Source organism: Solea solea, chromosome 12, assembly GCF_958295425.1.
Source record: "Solea solea chromosome 12, fSolSol10.1, whole genome shotgun sequence".
Lineage (NCBI taxonomy): Eukaryota > Metazoa > Chordata > Actinopteri > Pleuronectiformes > Soleidae > Solea > Solea solea.
Genome location: NC_081145.1, coordinates 13,893,146 through 13,912,283, shown reverse-complemented (window position 1 = coordinate 13,912,283; position 19,138 = coordinate 13,893,146). Strand labels below are relative to the sequence as shown.

The 19,138-nt window shown below is 39.9% G+C and overlaps 1 protein-coding gene across 7 annotated transcripts in view; it reads right to left on the bottom strand.

The window, feature by feature from the left end:
• megf11 (multiple EGF-like-domains 11) overlaps positions 1 to 12,392 on the bottom strand; it is a 72,898-nt gene extending 60,506 nt beyond the window's left edge. For all 7 annotated transcript variants that reach the window (XM_058646185.1, XM_058646178.1, XM_058646180.1 and 4 more), the window contains exon 1: positions 12,222 to 12,392. The gene's annotated coding sequence lies outside the window, so the exon portion shown is untranslated. The remainder of the gene's footprint in view (positions 1 to 12,221) is intronic.
• Between the last annotated feature and the right edge of the window lie 6,746 nt (positions 12,393 to 19,138).

The window sequence follows — 19,138 nt, the reverse complement described above, 5'->3', positions numbered from 1 at the left end:
GTATAAAATAACCACATACCAGTTTCTGCTTTTAAATACGAAAGGCGTGATCTGGCCATAAAACAAGGCCCTTTCCATTACAGTACATTAAAAACCCTTATTCTAAGACTACAAAAGCAAAATGATTTAAGAAAAAATTTCTGTATCTGTTAATGTGTTAATGATCTTGAAAATGTGTGTCATTTTCATTTTGCAATGACGACTGAATTATATTTGTGTTTATATTTGACATTAGCAAATCAAAATGTAAGCAATTATACATAATACACACAGTATACACAATACCTACAATACAGTACACTAACGCCAAAACTAGGGTCAGAGTTTTAGTTAGTAAACTAGTAAGTTATTATTATCCAAATAAAAAAATGCAAATAATAAATGAATAAAATCCTTAAAATAAATGTTTTTAAAAAGTGAATGAAGTGGGGATGGCAAGAAATGTTGTAAATCAAAAAGTATGTAAATCAGGCTAAAATATAAATAAATGGAAAACTAAACAGGATTTGCCAAAAAAAAAAAAAGCCAAATGGAAAAACTATGGGATGCATCTGCATTTAAAAGTATCCACACTCTGTTCTGCCCTCAGGTCCTCAGAACTGTTCCACAGTCATAGGCTGTAGTAATAGAATGACGCCTCGCTGTTGATCCTATCTATTATGAATTAAAAAGGTTCTGAATATTTCTCCCTCCACTGTATGTGCAGAACGAACATTTGTCTGTGCTCGATCTTGATGGCGACACAGAACCTAGTCAGTGTTTTGTTTTATAGTGTGATTTATTGTTTAAGTTGAGTTGGCATCAAGTGTACAGGGGTCATAAAGCCTCCGAGTGTGTTTGTTGTAGCTTTTATGGCAATTTCAGTAATGCTGACAGTATGAAGTGCAGCCAAGGCAGCAAGTGTTGTACACGTGATCTCAGTAAAAATGTACTCACATTTACCATCTTGTCTTAAGTTTTAAAAATACCTTTTAATACACTTCAGTGATTAGAAATGTCAGCTGGACTGCGTAAGATTAAGTTCACAATCCGCCAACCTGGACACTCTATGACTATACTGACTACTTAGGTTATGGACATTAGCCGCTCAAGTCATTTGTGAATTAAAGTTTGGATTTCTCATACAGCGACTCGGTAAGAAACTTCCAGCCTGCTTTAGCCCAGGGCTTTTCCTTTTACATATGATTCCCAGAGCTGAGAGTGAAGATTGACAACGGGAACAGAAGACTGATGCGCAATATTCATGTCACGTTCTCAAGAGAAGGCCCAACCTCTGCCGCACAATAGATTGTAACTCTCTGATAATATATTGTATTAAAAATAGAAAACAGTCAGAGTTGAGCTCAAATTATCATTTGATTGCTTGTAAAATTACACGATCACTCTTATACAGATCGACCTGATTTATGTCATCAATTGACTCTTGGCTGTCTGAGGTCAAATTAAAGTGGAGACACTGACTGTGAGAAAAACACATCAGTCAACAAGAAATGAAATCAATCAGCAGAAAATTATCTGGCAACTACTTTTTGATAAGTGATTAATTGGTTGGGTCATTTATTCTCCCATCAAAATATTTATTGCTTAGTTTTCATAATAATAATAATAACGATAATAATGATGATTTAAAAACACCCAAGGTCACCTTACAAGGCAAAGTTATACACACAATACGATAGAGCAATACAACTAGAGTAATAAACAATATACTACACAACAGAGTAATAAAATTAAAAAAAATAAAAAACAAGTTAACAATGTGTAAAATCAGTTTTCCATACATCACTTTAAGTTGAATATGGTGGAGTTGAATGGATTGATTTGTCTACTCATTTCTTCATATACTGAAATTCAGGCCAAATTATGTTCTGGTATAATTATTATATAATAAATGTAATATTAACATGAAATTGTTCTGTGAAGTCAAAATAAATGCTCATGTGTTTGGCTTGGTTACATGGAGCTTTGTTGCATTATCATAATGTTGGTGTTTCACGTCGCTCAAGCTCAAAGATTTATAGTAGTCGTGCAACCGCTGCACAGGGGCCTTCAGGAAGTTTTCCCACGACACTGTGCTAACACAACAGCAAGTATGAGTATGATTTCCACTCTTAAGATTGAGGCACCTGGGAAAATGCTGTGCGTCGTTTAACAGGAGCTTAATTCTGGCCACATGGTTTATTCATGTGGCGCCGCTGATATCACGACTCTCATAAATCACGCAGTGCGGCATGCTGGACGTCCACACGCTCGGGCAGGGCTCACTAATCTCAACACCATCTTTCATCTGAATAACCTTGCCTTACCGCAGGGCAGCCCAACACCAGACACAGGCCATTGGAGGGAGGCTCTGCTTGTACCTTTATTTCTTTTTATTCTGAGCACAAAGACTCTGTGCAGCCTGTCAGGGCAGACAAACGCGGTCCGGCGTGCTCCCGATCTGCAGTCTGTCCACTCCCAACCACAGGCAATAATGACACATTTCTTCACAGACACCAGATGAAGTAATCCAGCCTAACATTAGCTTTATGAATGTAGAATCAGACAAACAGAGGAGCAGAGCAGCGGCGCCAGGCGAGCCATCTGTTCAGAAGTGCTTCAAAGAAAGACACTTTTAAAGGTGACATCGAATGCTTGTATCACACATATATGTTAGTTATGGAGGTCTACTTACATATATTAACATGTTTTCATGATTAAAAACCTCCTAATCGCTGCAAACGAGCCGATCAAAATATCTCCTCACTGACGCTCTCGTCAGCCGCGCTGTTTCAGACCAAACAGTTGCTGTGATTGGCCAGCCAACGAGAGCTTTACAACTGTCCTGTGATTGGCCAGGTACCTGGAAGTGACGTAATAGATAGGCCAGCTCTCAGATACACAGCTCCCCCTCTGGCACGGTGGATGCTCTGCATCTCAGCAGCTACAACGAGAGTAGTTCTTCTTCTTCTGCGGTTGAATGTACGCAACCGGATGTGCCCAGACTAGTGCCCGCACCGGGAGGCGCTACGGTGGTGAGGATTTCTGATGACGACATCAAATTAAGGAAGTGTCGATCCGCTTCGCAGAGCCCAGGAAAACAATGCAACACTATTTTCTCAGCAGTGGCTGAATTGTTTGTTCTGAAACTTTAGGGTTTCATAAACGAGGTAATGACGCAGATACACACACAAACGCAGCGTTAATTGGAGCTTCCGGTCTATGTCACCTTTAAACTAATACGAGTGAGCATGATCATCAAATATAGATAATGCAATACAGCACATGCAACATTGCTCTAAATCTTTTCAATGTGCTTTCAACTGTCAAACACAAGTTTTTTTTTGTAATTAATTGGATTCTTATTCACATAAGATGCACCTAATCTACAATCAAAAACATGTCACCAATTATCAACTTTAGGCCCAAAATGTTCTGTAAGAAAACTAATTAGAGAGAAATCACCACTTAATGGACCAAAATAACAATGAGCCGGATGTCACATCCGCACTGCCTGCTGCTTAGAATAGTCACTATATTTCACCCCATGCTTCTCATAGCCAACCGCAGGCATCATATTGACAGCCAAATGTGTTGCAGTGCCCTCTGTGCTACGTCTGTCCTCTCTGGCCCCCTGCTTTCACCATTCGGAGGCACTGGTCATGCTCCTCCGCGCACCAGTAAGGATCTCCTTCCCACACAGACAATTAACCGCCCAGTGACTGATTGCGAGTAATGAGAGCTGCTGGAGAACAGTTGGACATCTTAGGGCAAATTAATGTGTGAATATTAGCCTGTTGAACCTTCTGCCGTCTCCCACCAGGATGTTTTAGAGGGGAGGAAACTTCACCAATCTACATCGCTGTCTGCAGCTCTGTGGTCAAGGAAGCACAGTGGAACAATCCTGCATACTAAGCAGGCTAAAGAGTCATCACTGTATTTTATAAAGTTACAGCTTCTGCAGAGCTGTGGCCGTACTCAGCAGAGGTGCAAACGAAAAAAAAAAAAAAAAAACAAACGTGAAAGGTGGAGGGAAGACGGCACTGAAAAGGCAAGTAGGAAGGTTATAGCTGAGCAGTTCGCCACGAAATGCTGAAACAACAGCACGGCTGCCAGGGCAATTTTACACCCCAATAATTTCACACCTCAGCCACCAACTCCTTCAAACTCTAAACCTTGTGTCTTCTTTGTGTCTTAATTTATTTTGTGTCAATGTCCAAGATGTGAGAAGCCAAGCAGTGAGAAACCCGTCCCAAATGTCGCAGAGTAAGCGGTGTGTGAAGCAGACAAGAGGCGGGCATAGAAGTGAAAAGCCCACTGCGCCTGGATACACCTCACTTTGCACGCAGACAAATCTGTGAGGTCTCACCGCAGGCTACTGATCTTTATATTCATCCCACACTGGGAAAATATGTAAAACCGCCAAATGTGGTGGAAGAAGTTCTCTCATCTTTCACGCCTGATTATTGATCATTGCATATGGTATTTTTATGTCAGTTCTTCATACAGTTGTTAAGTTGTGTTTCTCGAGCTAGAGGTCAAGGACCCTTGAAGGCAGTGCGAGATTTAATGAGAGAGATAAAACACAAACTATTATATTTTCTCTGATCTCTGACATATTATTAACCGTTAAGTAATTGTAACAAACTGCTGAAATCTGTGGGACTCCAAACTAGATATTTCAATATCTAAAACCAGACAAGGATTCATCCTAATTATAAAAAACTATTTGCAGCTTTCCCAGTCAGACACACTTTCCCTCTGAAATATACTGGAGTGGAGTGGAAGTGTATAGCACCGGCAAACTGTACATGCAATTAGTCTATTCTCAACACCAGTGTTACTGTAGTTTTTGGTCATTTAATCAATCAAGTCGAGGCCAAACTTCACTATCTGCTGTTAATGGTAAGAAGCTGTGGGATCTCCTACTAGAAAAATGTGTGTATGGATAAGTGGGATTTCTTTCAGAGAAAAATACCCAATTAAAATAAAATACTTTATCTTCCACTGAAAGCTACAATATCTCGAACATCCCTCTCTAGATCAGTGGTTGACTCACGCAGCTATCACAGCAGCACATTAACCTTTTGGATCACTGGTCAATGACTGAAAGGAGGAGTGATGCGCTGTCATGATTGTTAACTCTGTAAATGTACTCAAAAATAAACTGTCATTAACTGTGTGTTAAACCTGCCCATGGTGCAACCAGGTGATCAGAGTTTGGCGAAAATGAGAACTCCATCAACCAGTTTTGCATTAAAGATGTATGTCCAATGTTTGCCCGTGTGACCTTTTAAATGCCCTTGAAAGCACTTGAGCACAATACAGTACGTCTACCTTGACAAGCAGCGTGTGAGTGGCTTTATCCAGGCTACCTAATAAATACATGCAGAAAATGCTTATTTTCATCACTGTTGTGACAGACTGCGTACAAAGTCATTAGGAATTTGTTTGTACAGTCATTAGGACGCTGAATATATCCACCGGGCTTCACAAACAATGTGCAGATGTGTCTTCTTTATAAATCATGTGCTTCATTAGGAGGTACACGTTGTTAAAACTCACTGTATGTCTCTATTTCTCTGTAATTTGTAATATGGGCTGGCGTGTAATTCCATCATATATCACAATGGTATTAAAACCACAACGCAATCCGACATGCACAACACAAAACCTCGCACTCATCTTGCAGCAAAATCATCAGCCTGCAGGCTGAATGGTAGGACAACAACACTGCATTTATATTTGCCATCCCAGCATACACTGGCCTGTGTTGTAATGTAGCACATACAGACCTTTTCCTTTTTGTCACATTTCCTCACACTCTCGTCCAGCTTCTTTCTGACATGCACTCAACTCCACGGGTTCTTTGGAGATTGTCCAGCAAGGCTATATCGTAGGTGTGAATGCAAATGGATGCAAAAGTTACTTTGGTGATTCTCTGGAGATTATCCTTCCAGCTCTCTTGCATAATCTCTGGTTAATGTCTGAGTGCAATCGTGTGAGAACTGAGCAAAAGAAACTCCAGCAAATCTGAAGTAAATGGGAAAGTGTTCTGCCATCTTGCGGACTCAGACCAGATGCTACCCTCATCTGAATCCTTTGGAGATTCTCCTGCTGTTGTGAGTGCTGTATACATCAAATGTGAGTGCCAGATTCTGGAGTATGTCCTCACCATACATGATGGTGCAGTGGCTACCATTGTTCCCTTACAGCAACGAGGTCTCCAGTTCGGATCAAGGCCGTTTCTGTGTGGAGTTTGCATGTTCTCCCAGTGTGTGCACTTCCTTCCATAGTCCAAAAACATGCAGAGGTTAATTGGACAATTGACTGTAAATTGACCGCCTGTGTGAATGCGAGTGTGAATAGTTGTTTGTCTCTATGTTGGCCCTGCGATGAACTGGCGACCTGTCCAGGGTGTGCCCTATATCAGCTGGGATTGGCTCCAACCCTTCCCGACCCTCATGTGGAGGATAATGCCATAGACAATGAATGAATGGTCCCATTTTGAGGACAACAGAGGATAATGCGTAACACATGGACAACAGGTAATGTCCAATAGGAGCCTACAAGTGACGTCTGCTGGTTTAAAAACAGAAACATGGCGCAAGTCAAATGGGCAATCTCAAGACCTCAAAACTGGAGTTCACCCACTCCATCCACACACAAATCTCCAGAAGCTTAACCACAGTCCATGTCTGAAATTTCTAACCTTTCCTTTCTGCTCTGTTATTCTCTGCCTTCTCCCAGGATTATGCCAGGTGGAACTGACTGGTCCTGCTTCTGACCTTTTGCCCTCTGGACATGGTCTGATTGGTCAAACCATGCCCGTGAAAGGCCAAAGAAGCTGGGCTCTCAGCAGTCTAGTGCATAATACACCTACGTTGCATCTATTTTGCACCTAAATGTGTTCAATATGTGCTCCGTTTCCTGTCCTGACTGCTGGCCATTGATCACAAGCCATGTTCCTGGGTGCAGATGAAACACCACAGCTTTATGTTATAGTGCTCAAAGCACTGCACTGATAACATAACGATCAATCACCAGACACTGGAAACGGTCCAGAGTGCCTGAGAACTGATCAGACGGCTTGACAGGATGTGTAGGTAGAGCGACGAGCGAAGCGCAGAGTGTAACTGAGACGTGGCAGTGATGCGTCACGTGTTGTAGCGATCACGGAGATGCATAAGTAAACATTTCTGGTGTTCTGTGATTATACCACTTCGTCCAGATAAACACATTGATACAACCCATACACAGAAACACACTGTGGAAAAAAAAAAAAACTGTCTGTGATGAGGTCCCTCTCTGAAAGCTGCCAGAGGCAAAGTATCACACTAACAGGCATCACACTATTAATAGACAGTTGAGAGGGAGAGAGAGAGAGTGAATTGTTGGCTGACTTTTAACATCAGTCACATGTATGGCAGCCAAATGTGGCATGACCGGCGTCTTTCGCGTTCCTGCAATATTAAAATGTAGTAATAATTACCATGTCAGCCATGTCTGTGATATACAGGACTCACTGTTGCACCTTTCGTAAAGAAACCCCTACGTAACAGTCTTGTGGCCTCAGGAGAAATCATGCTCCGGTCACTGTTTCACACTAATTGCCTGTTCTCTATAGAATGATGTTGAACTTTCCCAAATTAATTTTACTTTCTAAAAGTTCACACAGTGCGTCTCTTTTGCTAGCACATGAAATTAAATGTTGGATTACATATAGTTTTACACTGAGGAGACTGTCTAAGAAGTTTAAACAGAGGTAGGAGTCATGCAAAGTCTACAAAGTGTTGTTTAAAGAGGAAAGGGGGAGTGGCTGAAGATTTCTCTGTCAAATTATCATCAAACGTACATCTTTAGCATGTTTCTGAGGCGGCCACATTTTTGCTCAATGCCCTCGGTCTCAATAAGTAAATTAACTTCTCAGTAATACAATCCAGTTCGACTCATCTGCAAGTTGCACTGAGTTAATTATGTGTACAAAGCGTATACTTGAGATGAAGAGTGGATTTCTGCTGTCTAAGGCATAATAACGTGTAATAGCCTTATCAACAGAGCACACCGCATGCCAACACGCGGACATCTTATCAGTGCTCATTTCTCTAGCTTGTGCATTTCCTGTATCTCTGGTGGGGAAAAAAAAGTGCCATGTGGTTCCCTGCAATGTAACTGACAGGCTAGTCATGTCAAAAGACTCAGGCTTCACGGCAACAGTCCTTTCACAAGACAAGGAAGAGGGGGGGGGGGAAGTGGCAGGTGAAAGCAGACGCATCAGCAGTATTTGCAAAAAGTCACCAGATTCCCACAAGGGACATGCTTGTCATTAAAACAAACAAGGAAAGAACTGATGTGTGCATTAATCAGAGCATAGCGAAGCATCATTGGTGAGCTGGTCTGAGGCATTTCTCCCCGGGAGTGAATACACCTGAGGGAGGGGGGATTATCGCAGCTCCATGCTGGAGCTCCTGTATCTGAAATCTGCCTGAGCTCATCCTTTCTGCTGCTCGCTAAGAGGCTGCGGCTGGATATCAGACTCAGGCAATCTATTCCCCTGCAGACTGTTGGCTGACCAACATCAATGCCACACATTGTCGAATTATTAATTAAATGCATGCAAGCATAATCAGGTGCAGACCTTTCAGACCTATGGGAATACTAATACAGAAGTAAAGCGGAATTTAAATGTCTTCTTCCTTTTCAATGCCAGCTAGATAAGCTCTTTTATGGACAAAATCTTGTGGCCTTAAATTTTTTAGCCTCACTTTACATTTTTTTGATGCAGAACACGTGCAATCTCAATAATCCAGACTCATAAACGGACCTGCTGTTTACAGACCAACAATTCAGTAAAGAAGCATAAATGTGTGCGTAAGGACAAGTATAAGATAAGATGTGGGTGTATGTATGCATTGCATTAGTGTATATCATTTTCATTGCGTCTCCATAGATGTGCAAAATGTAAATGTCACAGCTTTCAAAAGTAAAGCAAAGTCCAGGTCCAGCCTCTGTATATTTCATTAACTTTTGTTAATGTAGTTGCTGTGGCTCCGGGGTATTTGCTCGATGCTGAATGCACTTTTGCTGAAATAATAAGACCTATCAGTCAGTGCGGTGCAAAAACAGCTTAATTTGCAGAATAAAGGTCATTGGAGCTGTAACTTTTGTGGGACTCTGACTCCAACGACGGAATAAACTCTCGCCTTGGTATACTACAATGATGCTGAAGTGTTCACATGTAGTTTTCAAAGCTGGTGTCAACTTTCTAATGCTGAGCTGACTATTATGATTTACCTTCATGAACGGAACCCAACCCACTTATCGGTCAGAACACTGAAAGCAGTGTATTTACCAGTCTTATACTGCTGACCTGAGGGAATGAGATATATATATATATATATATATATATATATATATATATATATATATATATATATATACATACATAAATATAAATATATATATACATACATAAATATAAATATATATATATATAAACATATATACATATATATATATATATATATATATATATATATATATATATATATGCTTTGAAATTATATTCATATATAAAATATAAAATGCGTAAAATGCATTTAACAATTTAAGAAATGAATGAGACTGTCTTCTAAATCAAACAAAATCGTGTATTGCACTTGCCACTATTATCTCATATATTGTTTCATTAATCCTAATTTACACTGTGAATGGATATGTGAAATCAAATTCCTACCATTGAAAGCAATTTCTCCCCGGCTGCCAATAGAATGTATCCTTGTGAAGTGAGTAAGCACTCAGCCTTCCACAGCCACACACTTTCATTAATCAGCACTAATTAAATGTATTGATTGAGGCAAACATCGGGGTTTCCAGCTGAAAGGGTTTACTAGACGGTAAAGTGCACAAAAAACCCCCAACAAATGCATGAGCCACTTGTGTGTCCTTGAAAGAGACGCTTGCTTTGAAAGAGACTCAGAAAATGAGACAAAGATGTGTCTGCGTGCTCACTATACGTTTGTCTGATTTCATAGCATCTCAATCGCAGTAACGTTCTTGGCTTCACTGAGGATGGACGGAGAGTCCTTTTGTTTACTGGTGACATGACCTCTAAAAGAAGTTCCATGAAAGACCTGGGACTGACTGTCCCCATCACTAGATCGCTTTTTAATAAATAGCCACATAATTATAGACAAAAAAGAAGTTGAAAAACCCACTGAACCAGTGTATAATAGATCATGACATACTGAAAGTACTCTCGGTGCATGAAGTAGCCAATAAACTAAAATGTATTCAATAATCACTATTAATGCAAATTCCTGTTTTTGTTCATTTACATATCAGCACATGTAAATTATTATCATGTACATGATAAGGGTCAGCGTCCAAAGTCACGACTGGCTTTGTTAAACAGTTTTGATTATGACACTGATCATGTAGTACAAAGCAAACAGTAATCATAAGATAAATATGAGTTTGACTGACGATGTGCATTATTATTTATAAATGAAAAGACATGATGTTGTTGTGGGGGAAAAAGAACAAAGGGTGTTGGAATGGTTCGGTTATTAAATGACGTAAATGTGTGTCAATACGAATCCAAAAAAACAAACAAACAACAAAAGGAAACAAGGCAAATGAAAGCAAATATTCTTTTTTGGGGAATGAAAAAAGAATCTTGCACGGCTGCAGTGATGATGTGCATTCATAAAAAATGGCCTTAACAAAATCCCTTTAATGCTGGGAACCCATTTCATAATCTATAATGTAACTTCAACCAGGCAAAACAATAGTAATGACTGCAAGGCACCACGTTTCATAAGTGTGTGTGTGTGTGTGTGTGTGTGTCCAGGTATTACTAATGTTGTGGGGACCTAATCCTGTTTACACATCACACAGTCATGGGGACTTGTCTTCCTTGTGGGGACAAAAAGCAAGTCCCCATAACGTAAAGTACTACATTTTAAGGTGAAGATATGTTTTAAGGTTAGGTTGAGATTAGGGTAAGGTTAGGGTCAGGGTTAGGATTAGGCCCAGTAGTAATTGTGCTTAAGGTTAGAGTAAGTCTCCAGGAAATGAATGTAAGTCAATGCAATGTCCCCTCAAGTCATGAATGTCGAACGTGTGTGTGTGTGTGTGTGTGTGTGTGTATCAGCTAGTCCTTTAATAAAAATCATTGATTCTACAAAAAGGGCCTCCTGGTCTGTTTATTATTCCACAAAACAAATCAACAACAGTAATGATTTCATTATTAAACCATGGTGCAGATCTAGCTCATTGACTTATAGACGAATGCAAGTTTAATCAGCTGCTTTAGCCGGCACTCTGTTGCCATCTAGTGGTTACAAAATGGCATAACATCCAAATTGTGCTCTTGGACGGAGTCAAAATGTCCATCATTGCTGCTGCTGCTGCTACTGCTGGGTTCACTCAACATTTGTTTACTTTAAAAGGAAGAAAACATATTAAATCTTGTTAAATAAATTAATATCACACTGTGGGAGACATTGTGGCACTGCAGTTACACAGGCACCACTTACACTGATGTCAAATGTTTATCATGAGCCCAGAAATTAGATGGTAATTCAACTTCAATCATAAAGTAACACATGACACATTTTTTTTCTAAACACACATTTTAACAACCTATTCAAAAGCAGCTTGTAAAATGCTTTGAGATAGTTGTCACTAACCTTATTACCATAACCAATGAATGCCTATAACCCTAACCACAATTCACCATAAATCACATTTTAAGGACTACAGGTTCTGACAAAAGTCTGTTATACCAGAAAAAAGGTAATTAAGAGGCAACAAAGACGAGTGTGTACACACACACACACACACACACACTTAGCGGCACTAGATTATAAAACTCCTGTGGATGATAGAGTCGTTTTCTTTGGCACAGCTCGCACATTTCCACGCGATAGATTCGCCAATAGCCTAATTAAATAGAAAGCGCAATTTGTCACATCCACCAGGCAACAGCAGCTCACCCAGATGCCAAAAGACTGCGCCCCAACTTACCGCACCACACCAACAAAATACAACAAAAACAAACCAACACAAAATAACACGAGTCTCTCTCAGCAAACATCTCCAAAGCTGTCCATCAACGCAGACAAAGACGCGGTCCGTGGATGTGACATGTGTGCGGCGGCAGCAGCAGCAGCCACTGTCGATTAACTCAAATCCTTTCTTTTAAAAATAAAAACATTTATTATTATTATTAAACTCACCCGTGAGGAGATTTAAAGTTGTCGCCCTCGACTAAAGAGAAAATCAGCGGCTCCTCGGTGCAACGCGGTGTCCCGTGTTTATTCAGCGTGCAGGTAGTTTTGCAGGAGTTCAGTCCAGCAGCTTTAAAGTAAGAAGCTGAGAGAAGAGCAGTCGACGCTTCCTCCCTCCTCTCTCTGTCTCTCTCTCCTCTCCCTCACTGTGGGTGAAGCGCGGCCCACTTTAAACTCTGCTGACGTCATGGACACTGATGCTGGTGCTGAGCCCACCCACCCAACCTGACCGCCACCTATAATAATAACAAACAACAACAACAGTAACTAGAGGTCAGATTTCACGTCACAAAGTGCTTCTCAATATCAACATAGAAGGTCATAAAATAAATCAGCAGCATGAATGAAGTCACAAGTGGTGAAAGAGGTTATATTGGAAGAAACTGAATATAATACTCTTAGAATGTCTTTTATTATTACATTTGCTTGTATTTTATTCTATTTTGATGTTTGCTTTTGTATGTAAGGTGACCTTGAGTGCCAGAAAGGCGCCAACAAATAACATGTATTATTATAAGACTTTTATATGTACTTTGGATAAAGGTCATCATTTAAAGTTTGACATACATCCCAATTTTTACATTGTGAAGCAAAAGCTCAATTTATTAAAAAAAGAAAAAGAGCCGGCAGTAGTCAGTCGTCTGACATGACTATGACTTAAGGTTTTTACGAATGAAATAATGAATATGATAAAAAAAAATGTGACAACTGTTGCTGATGACATTCTGTCCAGTATGTGGCCACCATATGGCGTGTTTCCACCCAGTGGAACGGTTCGGTTCAGTACGGTACGTATTAATATTCCATTAGGAATAGTACCAAAATAACCGGCCCCAACTGTTCCATTTTCCGGTACCTTGGCATTTCTTTGACTTGGTGGCCCAGTAAAAATATCCAAGAGCCCAAATACACTTGTTTTGATTGAAGTGATCACAAACCTCTCATTAAAAAAAACTGCAGCATTCTATCTCCTTGTGCCGCACTGGGAACTTAAAAGCGTCGGCACAGTAAGACAGAGATACAGTACGTCATATGATACAGTCTAGCATACAGTCAAAGCATTTGAAAACATGTGGCATTAAAAGTGTTGCTTTAAGAGGACAAATCAGGTCTGTGCCACCAGTCCAGAGTCACATGATTGTACACAATCCGCCTACCAAGTAAAAGTATGTCTTTTATGGAGTGGAATCACGGCTAAAGCTCCCTGACGTGCTTAGGAAAGAGAGGGGTGAGCAGAGGAGTCCTCCGATTTGTTGCAATCTGCAGTCTCACCACTAGATGCCACTGATTTTTACACACTGCTCCTTTAAATTCTGTATCTCCTTGAAGAAGCTGGATTTGCTAAACAAAAAAAGAATCTATATATGTGGTGGACAGAGACCATGGACATCTCTAAATACACATAAACACCTTTATTACAGCTTTGACAGGTAGCTGCAATATTCAAAATTAGATGAGGTACAAAGTGTGCAGGTGGGAAAATTACCTGGAACATTGTAATTATTGTAATTAGATCTTACTTTTTTGTACGAGGTAAACTCTTCAGTTCTGCTTTAAACCAGTAAAAGGATCAGTAAACGCCTGATCAGGTAGAATCAAGTTTTTCTTCAGCATTCAGGTGATTTTTTTTTTAATCCACCTGTACTGACATTTCCACATGTGCCTATACTGTATGACAGATTTCTGCTCCATTTTAGATATGAAGTTGATTGACAGCACGGGAGCTTTTCATTGGTGAACCTGAGCGAAGTTTCTAATCTTGGCATCACTAAAAAAAATATCCTGCAATCCTGTTGTTTTCAAGGACAGACAAGACTTTTGATTTTCCACATGGAGGATTTAGAACCTAGCACCATTTCAGTGACATTTAACAGAGGTTTGTTTCTCAGTGGGGGTGAGAAGGTGTTGAGTGTTGTGGACAGACCTTTTCAGCTAAATGTTCCTTCTTTGATAAATGATGATTTTTACTTGAAAAATAAGTTCCAGTCTGGCGGCACACATTTTTCTTAAGGGAAGCGAATCCGGTGAAAAGGGCAGACACGACGACGACAACAACAACAACATCGTTTCGAAACAAGTGTTGTCTTTGGTTTATTTTAATCCCCGTCTTCTCATTAGACAAACAAAAACACGCCAGCGAGCCACATTTTTGCATTGTGTGACATCTGCCATCATTACACTTAACATAGGCGCTGCGCTGAGTCCATCCCACCCACACAGTCCCGCTGCAGCACCAACTCACCAGAGTAGCAAATGTATATTCAGCCCCAACGTTTACAGTAATATTTTCTGAAAGATTATGTCCATCTGTTCTTAAAATAGTGTTTTGTGAAGAAAAAGCATGAGATTTAGTGACAATAAGAAACACTCATTCACTCATTCACTCATTGTCTCCTGCTTTATCCTCCACATGAGGGTCACTGGTGCCAATCCCTCCTGACATTGGGCAAAGAGCAGGTTGCCAGTGATAGAGACAAACAACCATTCACTCTCACACTCACACCTATGGTCAATTTAGAGTGTTTCAGTCTCTGGGAGAACACACACACACACAAGGCATGTGTGCTGATCACTACACAAACCGTGTGGCTCACAATAAGAAACATGTAGATATGAATTATGTTACATTGTCAAATGTAATATCTGTAACTGACAAGTATTGGATTAAAATACACAGTAGATACAAACGTTTTGGATCCCACGATTAAGTGCCAGGTTTAAGCTCTAATTTGAGTAGATTTATATGGATATACTATGATATATGATATATATACAATGACTATGAAGGAGATACAGGCCTGGTACCTTCATTTGGACAATGTTTCAACATTAGTTTGTGCACACACAAAAAAACGTGTGGTTCAGAGTTGAATGGGAGTTGCTATTTAAACTGAGCCGAAGTTAAAGAAGCCGCAGCCTGTCAGGGTTGTGCAATTAGACGAGGTGAAAGTATGGTTCATGGAGAGGAGGCTGCAGCAGCATGGTTGTTCTATGAACACACTTTTACCATTAGATAAAAGGAACACATAAGTGACGTGGTTCATTCAGTCAGTCAGTCATACAGTACAGGTGGTGATCATGTCTCTGTGCTATGTTGCTAATCCCATTTCACAGTTCACAGTGAAGCAGATAACCATGGGATTACTACACCTGCTGGGATATACATAAACCAGGATACTGAAGCGTGTAAAGACCATCCTGCCGGAGAAAGGCTGTGGAACCATGCTGGCCCCATAAAGACATAATGCTCTATGTGGAGTCTTGCATTGCATTAAACAGAATCCTGCATGTTACTGGGTGTCATTAAGTCACCTATTTCAAGTTCATAAAGTGCAGCCTCTCTGCACTTTAAACAGTTAAATACACCGTTAAAGTTGTTCACATTAAAGCCCAATGGCAGATAAAATAAAGTATAATCGGCAGTTTGATTTGGGGCTGGCGTAATTTGACTTTTTGCATGCGCATCCACACGAACGGTAGTCAATGAAACAAAATTTGACACATATCTGATAATAAAATAGGAGGTTGGTTTTTATCTGAAGAAACACTCAATGTAATTTATGTCACATATGTGATCATATGGATTCTAGAGGAAAATGTTATCACTTCAAATCAGATATTTCTCCCTGGCCTTCTGTACTATATGTCCCATCCTGTGGTCACATTTTCGGCCATTTCTAATTTGCATATTTGGCTCCACAACCACTATCCTTCTCTTCTCAGTCAGAGCGACTGGCTGCTGTTATCAGCCACTTCAGAAGCTGCTTCTGTGGACTGCTGGAAACGTTGACCTCAAATCCCACACTACCCCAAAACAAAGTAGTACATGAGGCAACAAAGCTGCACCATCAGACAAGACATAACATATTCTGCTTTCCCAGGTCTGCTGGTCATGCTCACACAGTGTATCTGAGTTTGATCCTCTTTATATTTCATCTCTGAGCGGGGCTGCAGGTTTTTACAGGCCTTTTGTGGTGCAGGCTTCAAGTCAACGTGTTCATCTTCTGCTCGAAGGACACAAATAGACAAATAGATTTCTGTGATGGCTTTAATTGCGCCAATCAGCCAATTAGTTTCTTAATTTCTAAAGGTGACCAGAATAACACGGACAGCAAGACAAATCATTTGACAGTCATTATTTTGTAATGTTCTCTTAATAGGAATTTGTACCTGTTTGGGGCGTTGGCTGTTTTCAAGCATTATTTTCCCTCCTGGGTTAATATACAGGGGCACAGACGTCTATTTTCATACAAAGAAATCATGATGAAGAACTGTCGACAGAGAGGTATAATGGACACCGACCTGACATGTTAATGATGTGTAATACTTCACTTTGGATAATATATAGTGTCTTAAAAGCTTGCGAGAGAAAACTGGCTTTAGCCGAGGAACATGAGGGATTGATGATTCTTTTGATGATGAAGGGGCAAATGAAATGAGAGAAAAGATTCCTGAGCTCTCACTTCAGAGGAATGTTCTTGGACAAAATCCAAACACTCTGACCTGGTTCATTCTCAGAAGCTGGAATACAATGTCTGATACGTTTGTTCTGCGTACAGTGTGATGTTCCTCAAGATGGTTGAAAGCCAAGAGAACACTATGAGAAGAGGAGATATTAACTCACTGAACCTGATCACTTCTGCCTCTGGTCATTGGGGCTGAAAACCAAATGGCAATCTCACAGTAGCTATTAACTCTTTCCAAAATGCTTTCTATATATGAGACATAATTCATGCATCATTGAACTACATGTATTTATTTTCAAGATGTTGACAAATTATTGCATTTTTACCAACTCCATAATGCAAGATCTTATAAAATACAGCTTTGTGGAACCTGTCAAGTACATCATTAATTGCAAATTAATCATTTTAATAAATGATATACTTGTTTACTCACTGAATATGGTATTTTCACATAATGTGTATGATAAGCACTGGTGCTTGTTCACACAAATGTAGGTGATAATATATATCATATACATATGTATATGTACATATATATATTTATATACAATTTTTTTTAAATACTATTTCTTGTTTACTTTTTGCTGGTATTTTTGAGCAGACTGCAAAGTAAGAATTTCATTTTACAGTGAAATACTGTGCATATGACAATAAACACTTTGAATCTAATGTAAAAGCTAAGTTATTTGTGTTGAATTGTTGTCAATGTCTGGCATTGATTGTTTCATTGTTAGTTTGAAACGGCCCTTATATAACAGTGCTTACATATATGTATATATATATATATATATATATATATATATATATATATATATATATATATATATATATATATATATATATACATACATGTATATATGGAGTGATCATCTGATTCAGTAAGACTGAGTGTTACGTTGTAGAGGCAGAAACACCCAGTGTGCCTACCTGGAGCTAAATGGTTTAGAGGTTGTGCCACTGTTTCCAGCAGTGTCACCAGGCGCCACACCTTCAGGACCATTTTCAGAGAGGAACTCCCAGTTTTCTACATCAGTTTTTCTCTCTGCAAGAGACACGCGACAGGATAAGAAATCAGGAGGTGTAATTTGTTATCAGAGTCAAAGTATTAAGATAAAAGTGCTCCGACCTCAGTATCAGAGTCATCCACATCAATCACAGATTAGTAGCAGGGTAATGGCTGGATCATGGGGCTGATGCATGGGGCTGAGACAAAAAGGGTCCTTTAATCTCTGCGATACAGTTGAGGCTTCCTGGTCCCACTTAAAAGGGATGGCCACGTGTGCTTATCGGGTAAGATGAACAAAATCACCACTGATAAAGCAGCAGAAGACGTTGTTTATCCTTCATCAGCTTGTATCCAAGACAGCTGAGTGAAGTTTTCCAACTGTCTCACTATTAAAAGTGGACTAAATAAATTATTTTGGGGTTAAAAGGCCAACTTTGAGGCTTTATGTTTTTTATGGTTTTGTTCAAATCAGTAAAAAAAGTGTCTTGTCCTTTTTCGGATGCCTGTTCCCACAGGAGAACACGAGGAGCAGATGATGCTGACAGGAAGTGCCTGTTAAAATATTTTAGAATTTCTCCGTGGCCTCCTGTTCTCAGTCCCCTGTGCAGGGGAAAGGCCCCCAGCAAGAAATTGAGAGCCAAATCATCTTGTGTAAGGGGTAAAGACTGTGTCCGGTCTTTAATAAAAAACTAGGTTTTGGTTCAGCAGATGCTTTTTTAATAAAGCAGTCTGCAGCTTACAACTATCCCAAGTGTCAACATGAAGATTACGGCGCTTTAACCAGGTGTGACTACAAATCTCCTTCTTGTAAGCTACCACAAATACTCCCAAAATTAGGACAAATGTTTTGCAGCAGGAACATTTTTTGTGCTCTAGTGCACATTTTGCAACAAACTGTGTCAGTGGAGACCCTTAAGAGAAAAAATCACTAGTGTAGATGGTTCATAATCCACATGGGAGACCATGAACTGTAGTCAGGTGTGATATGCCTGAGTGCACACAAGCCAATTTGTCAAAAGCAACTTAAAATTCACGTGGTTACTGTCCACGAGCTGGAGACAGGACATGGACAATCTTTCCTCCCTGTCAGTCCTGGTTTATGAAGAAAAAGATGATTTTGGCAGTGAGATGCATTTTATAAACCAGGCACGGCTGACTGCCCTTGTGTCTGTCAGGACAATGTGTAAAGGCATTAGAGCAGAAATGGCAGCCGGTTTCAAGTTGTACTTTACATTTAATCTTCATGGTGAGGTTACACTGACAGCTTACGTGTCATTCATTAGGGAGGTAATGATGGCCAGTCAAATGTGAGAAACAGACTGGTTTTAAGACCTCTTTTTTTGGTCCGGTCAATGGCATGGACTAAAAAATAAAAGCACTAAATTGTCCTCTTG